Source organism: Trichosurus vulpecula, chromosome 2 (assembly GCF_011100635.1).
Source record: "Trichosurus vulpecula isolate mTriVul1 chromosome 2, mTriVul1.pri, whole genome shotgun sequence".
Lineage (NCBI taxonomy): Eukaryota > Metazoa > Chordata > Mammalia > Diprotodontia > Phalangeridae > Trichosurus > Trichosurus vulpecula.
Window position 1 is genome coordinate 220213051 of NC_050574.1, and position 14034 is coordinate 220227084.

At 37.5% G+C, this 14034-nt stretch overlaps 1 protein-coding gene across 2 annotated transcripts in view; it reads left to right on the forward strand.

Moving 5' to 3' along the window:
* Positions 1-14034, forward strand: part of XIRP2 (xin actin binding repeat containing 2) — a 423417-nt gene that overhangs the window by 92687 nt on the left and 316696 nt on the right. The gene's annotated exons all lie outside the window — the stretch shown is intronic.

The window sequence follows — 14034 nt, forward strand, 5'->3', positions numbered from 1 at the left end:
TTAGACTTGATGATAGGGAAAAAAATAATTAATGATTAGCACTATCCAAAAGTGGATTGGGTGACTTCCCTCATTGGAGGTCATTAAGTAGATCTCCTTTCCCTTGCTAAATCTATGATTTTGTAAATCGCTAAGAATACTCTTAAGTTGGCTAATCTTAACGTGCCCAGAATGGTCCAATTATTCATAATATTTAGGAAGAAAAAACAAAAAGGGCTTGTTTATTAATTGAAATATGAGGAACAGTTTTCATTACACTTATTTTATGAAGATAATAAAAATTTCTTTTGCAGTTTCAATATTTGAAATTAATCATATTTCCTTGGTTATTATTGGATTTGATTAGCTACTATAGACATTGGCTAGACTTTAGACACTTCTTTATAACATTATATTATATTCTATTATACTATATTAATTATATTATATTATGTTATGTTACATTATATTATATTATATTATGATATACATATATATCCAAACACCTTGTCTGAACCTTTATAAAATATTCACTGGGTATTATGAGAACTCAGCATTCAAAATGTAGAGTTAATAAATCAGTGAGCGTTTATTAAGTGTCTAATAGATGCAAACTACCACAAGCTAATTAGTTTGATTTACTTCAAGTTCTTGAAACTATTAAAATTACTTGTTTAGAACATCATAATCAATATGGTGTTTTCATTATTTAAGGGTTTGTTGCTTTCTCCTAATTAATCTGAATTAGTGAGGTTTAAATATTTAGAGATTCCCTCCAAGCAACATATTATTTTTTTAGTGTGGGCCCTCCCTAAGATGGAAACCCTTAACGTGAGACCTTCCCACACATATAACACATAAGATTTCTCACTTCCTTCCCCTCGTGCCATTTAAAAATGTGTATTAAGTAATATCTTAAGAGTATCCTTAGTTTACTCCAATACCTTCCAGCTCACTCTGGACACCAATATTATTTCCATGGTCTTACAATCTGGTGGCTAATGTGATGGATCTGTCTTACCAAAAAGTATCTTCCCTACTTCCTTTCTTGCTCTTCAGGAAGATAAGATTTGTTGTTGTTCAGTCATTCTAGTTATGGCCAGCTCTTCCTGACCTCACTTGGGGTTTTCTTGGCAAAGATATTAGAGTCGTTTGCCATTTCCTTCTCCACTTCATTTTACAGGTGAGGAAACAGAGGCAAACAGGGTTTAGTGACTTACCTACAGTCACACAGCTAGTTAGTGTCTGAGGCAGAATTTAAACTCAGGTCTTCCTGGCTCCAAGCCCATAGCTCTATATATTGCATATATTGCATCACCTAGCTGGCCAGAATGACTACGATTTGGTAAATTGAACCCTCAAGGAAGTCTCACAAATCTCCTTTAAATTCTTTTTTTTCCTTTCCTTCTATCTTTTCAATTACTTTCACACACACACACACACACACACACACACACACACACACACACACATTTCTCTCAACTTTAGTTGCATGATCAGTAAATTGGAAATCACAACTTACCTCCCTGAGGGCAGGAGGTTCAGATGATCTCTTGGGTTCCTTTCCAACTATAGTTGAGAGCTCTGATTCTATGATTATGCAGACATACCTATAAGCTTGCTAATGTAAACTGACAATTAACAAATCAGTAGATTATTTCTGTATTGACAATTCTATTCTCAAATTAATGATTTATTTCTTTAGCTGATAGGTTCTGTACTCATTGTTGAGTCTGTCAAAAAAAATAAACTATTCTGGCTTGGATTCTTTGGTTCCCAAGCAGTGCTAATTGTTGGTTTTATGATACCAAGAGATGTTAAGCAGAGGAGTTAAATGAATTAACTGTTAGTTTGTGAATAAAAATATAAGGAGGTAATATCTATTTACTAAAAGTAGTAGATGACTATCAGGCCAATGATGAATTTTACATATGAATGTAAAAGAATGTTTTTCAGTCATGTTGGACTGTTCCTGACCCCATTTGGCATTTTCTTGGCAAAGATACTAGAGTGGTTTGCCATTTCCTTCTCCAGTTCATTTTACAGATGAAGAAACTGAGGCAAACTGGATTAAATGACTTGCCCACAGTATCTGAGCCTGGATTTGAACTCAGGTCTTCCTAACTCTAGACCTAATACTCTATGTGCTGCACCATCTAGCTGTCCAATTCAAAAGGCTGAAATTTGTTAATATTTGAGCTTAGAATAAGGAGATTTCCATTCTTGGTTGTATTTTGCCTAGGTAAATATCGTAATTCATTGATTAAAGTTCAGTTCTGATGCTTAAACATGTTGTGGACATGTCCCAGGGTTGCCAAGGATGGTCCCAAAAGCATTTTATGTTTTCTTTCTTCAAATGTTTAGTTTAGCAGAGTTTGCAGAGGTTTATTGCCATAAGGCTTCACTAGGCAATGAGGTTTTTTGTTTTTGTTTTTGTTTTGTTTTGTGTTTTTAGCCACAGTATTTCAGAGAAAGATGTTAATATGTGTCAGTGGAGGTTGTATACATACTAATGAAATCACACATGCTTAAAATTTAAATTATATTGTATATTTACTTTCTGGGAAAGGAAACTAACACCTTTGGTTTGCCCCTGTGCTGAGTCATTAAGGCAAGGTCCCTTGGGCTTTGGATGGTGAACAAAATAGAAGTCCGGATTCAGACAATTAAAGGTTGACCAACAACCTGTAATTGGAAATAGACCAACAAAAAGGGAGAGCATATGGATTTGTGAAGGCAACAACTGAGACAGGATTTCTTTTCTGAATTACTAATACTGCTTTTCCAAAAGTGAATTGATTTGACTTGGTCTTGAATGGCTCTCCTCAATTCTCTACATATACCTTTTTTTTTTTTTGCAGATAGGGTTCCTACTTGAAAAGAACACGTTTCTACACATGGTCCACAGCACGTGGGGAATTAGCAGTTATTCTTTACCAAAAAAATGGGCTATTTCCATATCCCTTCTTCATCTTCAGCATCTCTCTCCTTGATGTTGCTGGCCCATTGCCTCAACTGAAGCACGAAGAAAGGTTAAACCTTGCATTAAGTTCCTTAAAATTCCACCACCAGGTGGCCAATGAATAGCCGGAGTAGCTTGATTCCAAATTCTTTACAAAGTGGGTGGGAAGGGAGGAAGCCAACCGTCTCTGCATGGCATCTTCATCATTCTAGATTTATGAGCAACTCCTTTTTTTTTCTGTTTGTGGATCTATTGTTTTCATCTCTGTCCTCTTCAATGTACTTCCAAAGCAATCATAACCATAAAAGGACAAATGCACCTGTTTCAAGAAATGTATCTGAGGTATTTCCTCTGCTCACACAGTTCAGTTGCCCCTAGAGAAAGACTGAGAGAAAAAGAGTTGCTTCTGAAAGACATTTCTTGGGCAGGCATGATAACTTCTCTTTGTGCCATTTAGAAAGCTGGGTTTTATTATTCAGGACTGCAGATACAAGTGAAGAGTGGTAGCGTGTGATTAGATTCTTAATCCCATTAACTCTAATTGCTTCTCTGAAAGCAGTGTACTTACAGTATGTGTCTGGTTTTAGAAATACAGGAAACACAATGAAATGCTTCCTTCCCTCTGGATAGAAGACTGGCAACAAGGCATAGCAGGAAACCTGGACATAGTCAACCAGCTCAGGGAAAGCGTGGGTAGATATGGTTTCAGAATTTATTCATTAGCATTTAATATATTGATACCATAGAACCCTTGCTCAGATACTATTTGCTTTCTTTTTGTTTGTTTGTTTCTTCTTTCTCATGGTTCCTCTCATTGGTTCTAATTTTGCTTTGCAACATGACTAATGTGAAAATATGTTTAATATAAATGTACACGTAGAGCCTATATCAGATTGCATGCCATCATGGGGAAGGGGGTGAGGAAGGAGGGGAAAAAAATTTAGAACTCAAAATCTTATGGAAGTGAATGGTGAAAACTAAAAGTAATTTTAAAAAAAAGAACTCTTGCTCAGGGCTCTGAAATTTCAGCTTTAGGTAAGCTCATTTTCTTCCCCTTAAAACCTTTCCTCCCCTGGAAGGTGTGTTTTGACACCCCCACTAGACTCTCTAGACCCTGACATACCCATTACTGCCTGGAATACAGCAGAGAGGCTAAATGTCTTCTACTTGAGAGGATGCAATCCAGGCGATTATCTTTGAGATACCAAACAAGGTCTATTAAATGCAAAGCTGACCTAGTGGAACTGATAAACAGGATCACTTAAGGAAATGGAGATAAATTGTAGCTGGGGTTTTGGAAAATGGAAGAACATAATTGAGTAAATTAAAAATAATTGTAAGCCACAGTTCTAAGTAGTGCTTCATTATCTCCCCCCACCGGCTTCCTGTTGTATGCTCTTTTGTTTGAGAATGTTTTCACAGTGGCTGTGCCCATTATTTTAAGGATTATTAACAGATGAATGTTTTAGATGCTACAGAACATCAGTTGTGAACCCATGGAGCGTCAATTGTAAAAGCACAGGGCTAGAATATGAGAGCTCTTTTAAAAGTCGTACAAACACAATCATGAGGGACATAGGGGAAGGTACTAAAATATTTTAAAGGGAATAGAAGTCGGGTGTGTCCATAAAAGTCAAATCCATCCCAGTTGGCACCATACATTGTCAGGAGGTACAATTAGGTCTTCTGAGATTATTAAGGGAGATTTAAGTCAGCATCCAACACAACATGGGTATTTCTGCGTTTGATAATTTGGAACAAGGGGGAAAGAAAAAGCCCTCTCTTACTTGGAGCATGTAAGGACAATCTGTAGAAGGAGAAAAGAAGACAGCATGGTGGGAAAATCACCAGGGTTTAAATGGATCTAAACTGTGTCTGTACCAGTTGTGTTAGACCAGCTTTATATTTACAAGTAGAATTCCCAGTTCTCAATATGAATAAGACAGGATTCTGAGATGCCCAACTTTGTGTTTCTGAGTTTTATCTAAGGCTAGGCTCATAGACAATTAGAACTAGGATGAATCTTAGAGAACACCTATCTGAATCCCTTCATTTTCCAGACGAAATGAGTTTCAGAGAGATAGTCAGCTTAGTTCAATTCAATAAGCACTTATTTTAATTTTTTTAAATTATCATGATTTTCTTTCTCTCTCCCTTCCCTTGACACTATTAAGAAAGAAATAATGAAAAACAAAATCTTTGTAACAAATATGCATAGTCAACCAAAATAGATTCCCATATTAGTCATGTCCAAAATAGATGCTTCATTCTGCATATTGAGCTCATCCCCTCTGTTAGGAGGTGAGTAGCCTTCTTCATCATTGTCAAAAATCATTTCTTACACACTGATTATGATCTGGCAATGTTATGTGTCAAATTCTGCTATGAGGTGCTGGGGTTACAAAGATCAAACTGGAATAATCTCTGGCCTCAAGGAGTTTACATTCTATTGGCAGGAAGTATTGTATACAGATAAGTAATACAACGTAATAGACAGACAGACAGACAGACAGATAGATAGATAGATAGATAGATAGATAGATAGATAGAAAATAAAGAAGTAATTTGGGGTGGGACAATATCAAATACGGTAATCATTAAATGCTTTTTGTAGGAAATGTTACTTGAGTTGAATTTGGAAGGGAGCTAGGTGTTCCAAGAGAAAAAGAAGAAGAGAAAAAGCATTCTGGCAGCCTGGGCAAAGGCTGTTGAGAGATGGAATGCTAGGTATCAGAAAGAGTAATGAGTAAGCCAATTCGTTTGGAACATAGAATACATGGTAGGGAGAGGCAAGGAGCGGGAGGCTTCATGTGTAACAAGCCTGAACAAATAAGCTGGAGCCTAAATGTGAAGAGATCTAGAAGTCAAATGGAGGACTTTGCATGTTAGCTTAATGTAATAGGGAGCCACTGGAATCTCTTGAGCAGGAGAGTAACAGAGTAAGTCTTGTGCTTTAGAAATATCACTTTGACTCTTTGTACAGGATGGATTGCAAAGGGAGTAAATATGGATAGAAACTTGATTTAGAGCAGGAAATGGTTTTTGGAGATTATCAGATAAATTTTTTTTGATTTTGATTTTGATACAACTAACGCTGAGAGCTGTGCACTGAAAGTTACATTAATAATAAGTTGCAGAACAAGGAATAAAACTAAGTCCTCATCCTCCAAACCTGGAACTCTTTCTACTGTAGCAGAGGTATCAGACATGTAGCCCACAAAACCCACTGCAGATCCAACAAGTGTTGTCCAAACCAGATTAAAATGTAATTGAGAAATGTCCAACAAAATAAATAAGAATACAACAAAACATAGATAGAGCTAATATGTCGAGGGGTTTTTAATTAATATGCAATGCAGGGATCTTTATGTATGGTTCAGTAGCCCCATTTCTATTGGAGTTTCATACCTTTGCTGCCAGAGCTAATCAGGGATAGGTAGAGCCAGCACGAGGGCAGCTAGGTGGCACAGGGGATAGAACACCGCAGCTGGAGTCAGGAAGACCTGAGGTCGAATTTGGCCTCAGACACTTACTAGCTGTGTGACTCTGGGCAAGTCACTTAACCCAGTTTGCTCATCTGTTAATTGAGCTGGAGAAGGAAATGGCAAACCACTCTAGTACCTTTGCCAAGAAAACCCCAAACGGGGTCACAAAGAGTCGGGCAAGGCTGAAACAACTGAGTAACAGCAAGAGCCAGCACTGAAACTGAGATCTAACTAACTCCAGGTCCTGTGCTCATCCCCTTGTATCATTCTGCCTCCTATCTGGGTCAGTGTGAATCTGCCAAGCCACTTCTGCTGGCTCCTACCCTGGCAGGCATGCTGACGGCTGAGCAGGACCTTTGGTGTAGAGGGCCAGAACACCTGCTTGTGAACCAAAAGCCTTAGATGAAATGACACAGCACAATTTGAAGTGGACAGTGAGGAAGAAAGAAAACAGAGCACCTCTTTTGGGTTTTAGATGTCTTTCTTGCCACCTGCAAGCCAGGGAATCAGACTCAGTATTGTGGATCTCCCAGGAAATAGAGATAAGCACAGTCAATGTTTGGAAAGTGTTTTGTCCCCAAAGTCAACCGAGAATAAGCACTTTGCTGCTAGATGATATTCTGCTTTCTTTAGAGATGCATCCTCTGAAGCACTTAGTGACATTTGGTAATGATCACAGCTACTTGCCTCATCCCAGAAAAGTAGATTAAACTCATTTGCAGGACACTGCCTTGAGCCCCCTGAGGCCCATTAACACAGTGAGGTGGCTAGGTTTAAGTGCCATCTTTGCATGGGATTGCAGCAGGCACCTCATTTACATAGTATGAATATGAAGCATCCAGCTAATGTAAAGTGTCACAGTATGGTCTTCTCTCCAGAGTTCTGGGGGGAAGAAAAACATCTCTTGCTGCTAATACTGCTGTTGGAGAAATGGACTTGAAGAGATTGGAATAGACCAGCATTCCTGGTGAGAGGAGCTGAACCATTACCAAAGATGACAGAATTATTTGGCATTGTCTTTTCCAGCCAGCATATTCTCTTGTAGACCAGAAGAAGGTAGCAAACCAGATTTGCCTCAAAAACACCACATCCGAGTCTATTCCAAGTATCAATAAACTCAGTCATAAGAATATTTCAATAACAGTTTTTGCTTCATAATTAATATGCAGTAAATTCCAGGGTCATGAAGTTGATCTGAGTTTTCCCAATTATTTGGTTTCTCCATTGGCATTCTAAAAATCCAAAAGGAAAACAACTTGAAGAAAACTAGATCGATATAGTAAAGAACAGTCATGTTGACTTAAAAAGAACCTATTTAGCCTCCTATTCAGAAAACAATAGAAAGAAATATGCTGTGTATAATGGAGGAATACAGCAATATTCATGTCCAAAATTGTTTCTTCCTCATCCACCTTTTCGGGAATAGCAAGGTGAGATATCCAGAGACAGGAGGTATTTGACTTGGATGCTATATATATCCAGGGCTGCATAGGTGAAATAGGCATATTGTGATGTTAAGGGCAACTTAAGACCCTCCAACCCAACATTATCTCTCACTGCCCCCAGCTTGCTGTATGGAGCAATCACTCATACTTGGTCTAAGAGTCCAACTATTAGTGTTGTTCTAATTAAATAAGAAAAGTTAGTGTGTTGCACATAATAAGTATTTACTAAGTATTTATTGAATTGAAATTGTTAAAACAATACTTTTTAGGTTTTAAATAGATTTTATTGTATTTAAGATTTTATTTTTAAATAGATATTTTATTTTCATTATATTTTCATGGATTTTTTTAGATCTTTTTTGAGGGGGGAAGGCAAGGCAATTGGGGTTAAGTGACTTGCCCAAGGTCACATAACTGGTAAGTGTGTCAACTGTTTGAGGTCAGATTCGATCTCAGGTGCTCCTGACTGCAGGGTTGGTGCTCTACTCACTGTGCCACCTAACTGCCCCTATTTTATTTTTTTAAATAGATATTTTAGCCAGGAGAATTGGAGGGAACATGACTGGGAAAGATACAATAAAGAGAATACTGGCTCTTGAATCAGAGGACTTGTGTTCAAATCCTTCTTCTGATGCTTATGACCTTGAACAAGTCACTTAGTCATCAAGTTTCCTCAACAGCAAAGTGGAAAGGCTGGACTAGAAGGCCTCTGAGGTCCCTTCCAGGTCTAAAGTTATGATCCCTAGCAAATATTAGTTCATCAGAATAGGTATTCTGAAAGACACAGAGCGTCTGAGAGGATAGACTACAATGAGGAAGGAGTATAGTGAAATTAACTCAGCTAACAGTGATTACCCACCTACTATGTGTCATGTACTATATTAAGTGCTTAAGATACAATGAGGAAAAAAAAATTCCTGCCCTCGATGTGCTTATTATCTTCTTGGGAAGTTTCTAGCAATATACAAACAAATAAATACAAGATGTAAGCAAAGTAATATAAAATAATTTTAAAAGATACTAATGGGGCAGGCAATGGAAGAGAGATCAAAAAAGGTCTTATGAAGGAAATGGTCCCTGATGTACTTCGTAATAAACTAAGATTCTATGAGTTGGATGTGAGAATACAATACATCCTAGACATGAAGAATTCATTGTGCAAGGCCTGAAAGTGGGAGATGGGATGTCTCATACTAGAAACATGTAGTAGGACAATTTGACTTCCAGAGAGAGTCTATGAAAGAGATCAATGTGAAATAAAACTGAAAAAGAGAAGTGGGAACTAAATCACAGAGGGCTTTAAATGCCAAGTGGGGAGTTGATATTTTATCACAGAGAAAATAAGGAACTATTGAAGATGTTTTTGAGTAATAGAATGATATTGGTATGATCTGTGTTTTAGAACTATCTGTCTGGAAGTTAAGTGGAGGATGGATTGGAAAAAGAAGGGATTGGAGGAAGAACAATTAAGCTATTGAAATAGTTCAGGAGAGAGGTGATAAAGGTCTAAGTAAGGACAAAGGCTGTGTTAATGGGAAAAAAGGCAATGGATGTGAGAGATGTTGCAGAAGCAGGCTTGTCAAGACTTGGAAACTGATTGGATATGGAGATTGATCCAGAACAGAGTCAAGAATGACTTTAAATTTGCAAAGAGAGGATGCTGAAAGTTCCATGGGGCTATTAACATAAAAGGTAAAGTTCCAACCCATTCCAACCTCATTCATCTGAACTTCTCCCTAAATTTGCACGATAGAGAATAACATAATATGGTAGATAGAAAACTGGCCTTGGAACCAGGAAAACCTGAGTGCAGGTCCTGTCTCTGATGTATCCTGGCAGTGGGACTCTGGCCAAGCACTTAATCTCTTAGTACTAGACATACCTCTCTAAGATTATTAATTGCAAAGAAGGGAACCAACCTGAATTGGTGAGGGGAGTTTGTTCCTCTGGGAGTTGCCATTACCAATGAAATCTAGATCCAATCCCTATCCTTATCTCTACAATGTTCATTAGTGGATGTCAAGAGGAACATGGTGTGATACAAACAGCTATGGTCTGGGAATAAGAAAGCTTGAAAATGTATGCCCTATGTATGTCTTTGGGTGAGTCACAAAGGCCATCTCCTTCAGGGAGCCTTTCTTGGTCCCCCACAGTTATTTCTGTCTTCCCCTCTGAACTTGCGTTCCATCTACTCTGTATTTATCTTTATAAGTATTGACTTACTTATGCTGTCTACCCCTTTAGAATACAAACTCTTCAATTACAGGGACTATTTTTTCTTTTTGTTTGTGTCCCCTGTGCTAAGAACAATGCATGGCACATAGTAAGCACTTAATAAATGCTCGATCATTGATTGAGTTCTTTAAGCCTTGATTTCTTGATCTGGCAAATGAAGGGACTGGGCTAGATCACTTTTAAGGTCCTTTCCAGCACTGACATTCTTCTAGCTGTGCCAAATGAGCTTTAATTATACACATACCTCATCCAATTGAAGCAACTGATTGGGAGTAAAGGACAAGACATTAAATTTTGGTCACTTAGTGATGTATGCAGAATATAGTTCTTAGGAGGAAAATTCTTTTTTTTTTGGCTGGTATTTCTCTTTCAAAGCTGTTTTATGATCAGTGTGATATAAATTATAATGTCAGCATTCTCTGGTACTAAATCATTCTGGTCCCATTACTTTTCCATTCCAGCATAGAGAAGTCTTGCATTTCTGGAAGTACTTTCCTTGTCAAACAGTGGAAGGGGATTTTAAGATCAATGGCAAATGAGACTCCTTGTGAATAAGGGGGTCAAGTCTTCTAAACTTCCAATTATATCTTCATTTTAAAAGTAATAGCCTTATCTTATGGTTTTGTTATAACTGTGAGTAGTTAGCACATCTCTCTGGTTAATATGAGTAGAAGGTCATGGATACTTAACAAAGAAATACTGATCAGATGCTTCAATGATAGTTAAATTCAACCTACTTGATTTTTATAGAAAAAAAAAAAAACTTAAGTTTCAACTAATCTTCAGTAAGGGATAATTTTTAAAAAATTTCATCCTCCCCAGGACAGTTGGATTTTAAAAAAGAACTATTAAAAATAAAGATAAAATCAGACAACCAATCAATCATACCTATATCCTACCTATCCTAATCCTACCTAGAGTTGACATAAGGCTTTAGTCACTAATAGACAAACATTTTTTAGCCTTTTGGAGCCAAAAGATACAGTCCTGTTCCACATACCCTGATCCACCTAATTGAACTAGTACAATGGGAATCCAGAGCTATCAGGTGCCTTCTGCTCAAAAGATCACGTCCAAAAAGCAAATGGGACAAGCTGACTCTTTCATCCCATCTGCCTCACGAGCATTTGTATACAAACAATCCTAATGACAATTTTAGAAATGAAAATAGTCACGGAAATCCAGAGTATACTTAAGCATGAGAAAGTTTGATTGGGACATTTAAATCTTTCTTACCTTTTTAGTGCTTTCCCATTGTCCTCCTGATGTCTACCTCTTTCTTTCCAAGGCTCTTCTCCAATCCCAGCATCAGGCCTCAGCACCTATCCCGTATCCTTTTCTATCGCCAACTTTTCAACAAACTCATAGAATCTTAGAATCATAGAATGTTTAATATGAAAGGAACCTTGGAAGCCAGTGGTATGGCAGAAGGTGCACTGGCTTTGGTATTAGAGGAGCTAAGGTTGAATCCCAGCTCTGCTGCTTACCAACTATATGAACTAGAATAGCTCAACATTTCCTATGAGCTCTGTTTTTCTAATATGTAAAAATCATGCTTTAGACTAGATGCTCTAAAATTTAGAATGAAAGGGATAGAATTAACGATCATTGATTTGGAGTCTAAATCAATCATTAAGTTCAGCCTCCTTACTTTATAAAGCAGGCAACTAAACTCATCCTCACTAAGAAATTAGCTGATATATATTTTTAAATAATGTCATCCATCCTGGGACATTAAAATAAAAGTCAATTAATCTGTCAAAAGTGTTTACTAAGTACCTACTATATGCCAACCATTGTAATAGGTACTGAGGATACAAGCATGTCAAGCCCTAAGATTATTATTGGTCTTAAGCACTGTTATTGGTATGAGGTGACATTTTATATTAGGGGTGACTTTTCCATAGCCCTAAAATTATACCTTGTAGCTAGCTGCCTTCTTCCAAGACAGGTTCCTACCCTGGGGAGGGGGCACAGCCTTATGTCAATATTAGCTTTGTATTCTCCATTTTCTGGTTGATATTTTTTTCCTATCACATATCAGCAGGGGGCTCTGTGACCAATTCTACTGATCAAAGTGTGATGTTTTCTGTACTCATCTGTTGTGATTATAATATATCCCTCTATCAATAATATATAGGAAGAAATCTATCAAAATCTGTGGATGGTGAAAGAAACTGTTCCCTTTCCTCTGGGTCAAGGGCAAATACACACATTTATGTATGTATGTATGTACTTATATGTACATATGTAAATATACATATATGTAAATATGTATATATGGATGGTTGTATATATACATACATATGATGTATATGCATGTATAATATATATGCCTATACATGGATACATATATATTAATACACATATATATATGAATACATATATGTGTGTATACACTCACATATATCACATACACATATGCACTCAAATGAAGGTATAATTGCTAATTGTATACCACAGATTATTTATAACTATACGGTAATAAGTTTGAACCCATAAACCAGTGATAAATGTATAGTCATATTTTAGGGGGAAGAGATGGGGTGTAAGCCTCTTATTTTATTACGGTGTTGAATTCCAAGTGAGGAAAGTCTTTACAAGTGATAGAGATGGGCAACTCACCTACAACTTGTAGTCTCAGGAGTTGGATGGGGCACTGAGAGGGTTAAATAATTCACCCATAGCCATAGTGCGTGTCAGAGGTGAGATTTGAACTCAGGTCTTGCAATCTCCAAGGCTGGCTGACTATCTATTAATATCATTATGACTCTATTTTCCTATCTGTTAATTATATTGGGTAAAATCAAGGTAAATGAGATGTGGGGGAGTTAGGGACAGGGGAAAGAATGAAGAGAGTACAAAGATTTCTAGTGCATCAGAGCAATTCTAAAGGTCATATTTCTCTGATTAGAAGCCATTCATTGTAAATGAATGTTTATGAATATTAAAGGTGAGTTTGGAGAGAACCTGTCAGAGGCTGTGTTGGTAAACAAAATAGACTCTTAGCACTCAGTTCAACCAAGTGCCCTTGAAGAGTTTGGCCTTTGTTTCCTTGATTAGATTGAGAGTCCTTGGTGACCTCCTTGCCTCAGGGGAGGGCCTAGCTTACACATGAGTTTGAGTGACATGTTTGGGACATCAGAGGATTTTAGACCACTTGGGTTTAAGTCGCCTCTTTGTGATGATTTTAGGTCACGTGGGTGAGTTGCATATGTGTCTCACTCTTGACCCTGAAAAAGATATAAAACCAGGGGTTGGCTTTCTTTTATTCGGAGCTCTTACCCATGTGCCATGGTGGCACACGTGACTCTGGGCCAGCCCTTGTTATGAGCTCCCAGGCTGAACCTAGATGTTGGTAACTATGAATTGTATTTGGTCTGTCTGTCGATGTTTGTAATTTGTTTGTATTTTCTCCAAAGTTCAGGGTGCTGGCTTTTTCCCTTGAACTAAGTGAATGGTATTTGTATGTTGAATTAAAGTAAGCTTGTCAACCCCGTAACATTGCTTTCCTTAGTCAAGCAGATCAAAAGAACCTGGGCTTTGGCAGCATTCTTGTTGTTGGGCTTGTGTTGGTCTTTCACCCCAACAACAGCTGCTAGCCGGATTGTTGAAACAGAGACAAGTACCCAGATGATAACCTGAGATATAGAAAAGCCTTAAAAATTAGGTTCCATGATAATGGAAAATCTGAGAATCCCTGATACCCCTAAGGCCAAATGATATGCTCTGTACAAAAGACCCTTGATAAGTAGTACACATTATGATAATTAAAAACATTAGAGTGATTACTCTGTCTTGTCTTCATCAAACGGTATTTTCAAAATGACCATCTACAGAACTCTGCTGGTCATACAGACAGCCTACTTTCTAGGAGCTCACAGGTACTGTCAATAAGGAAGAACAATACCTATGATGGGTTACATAT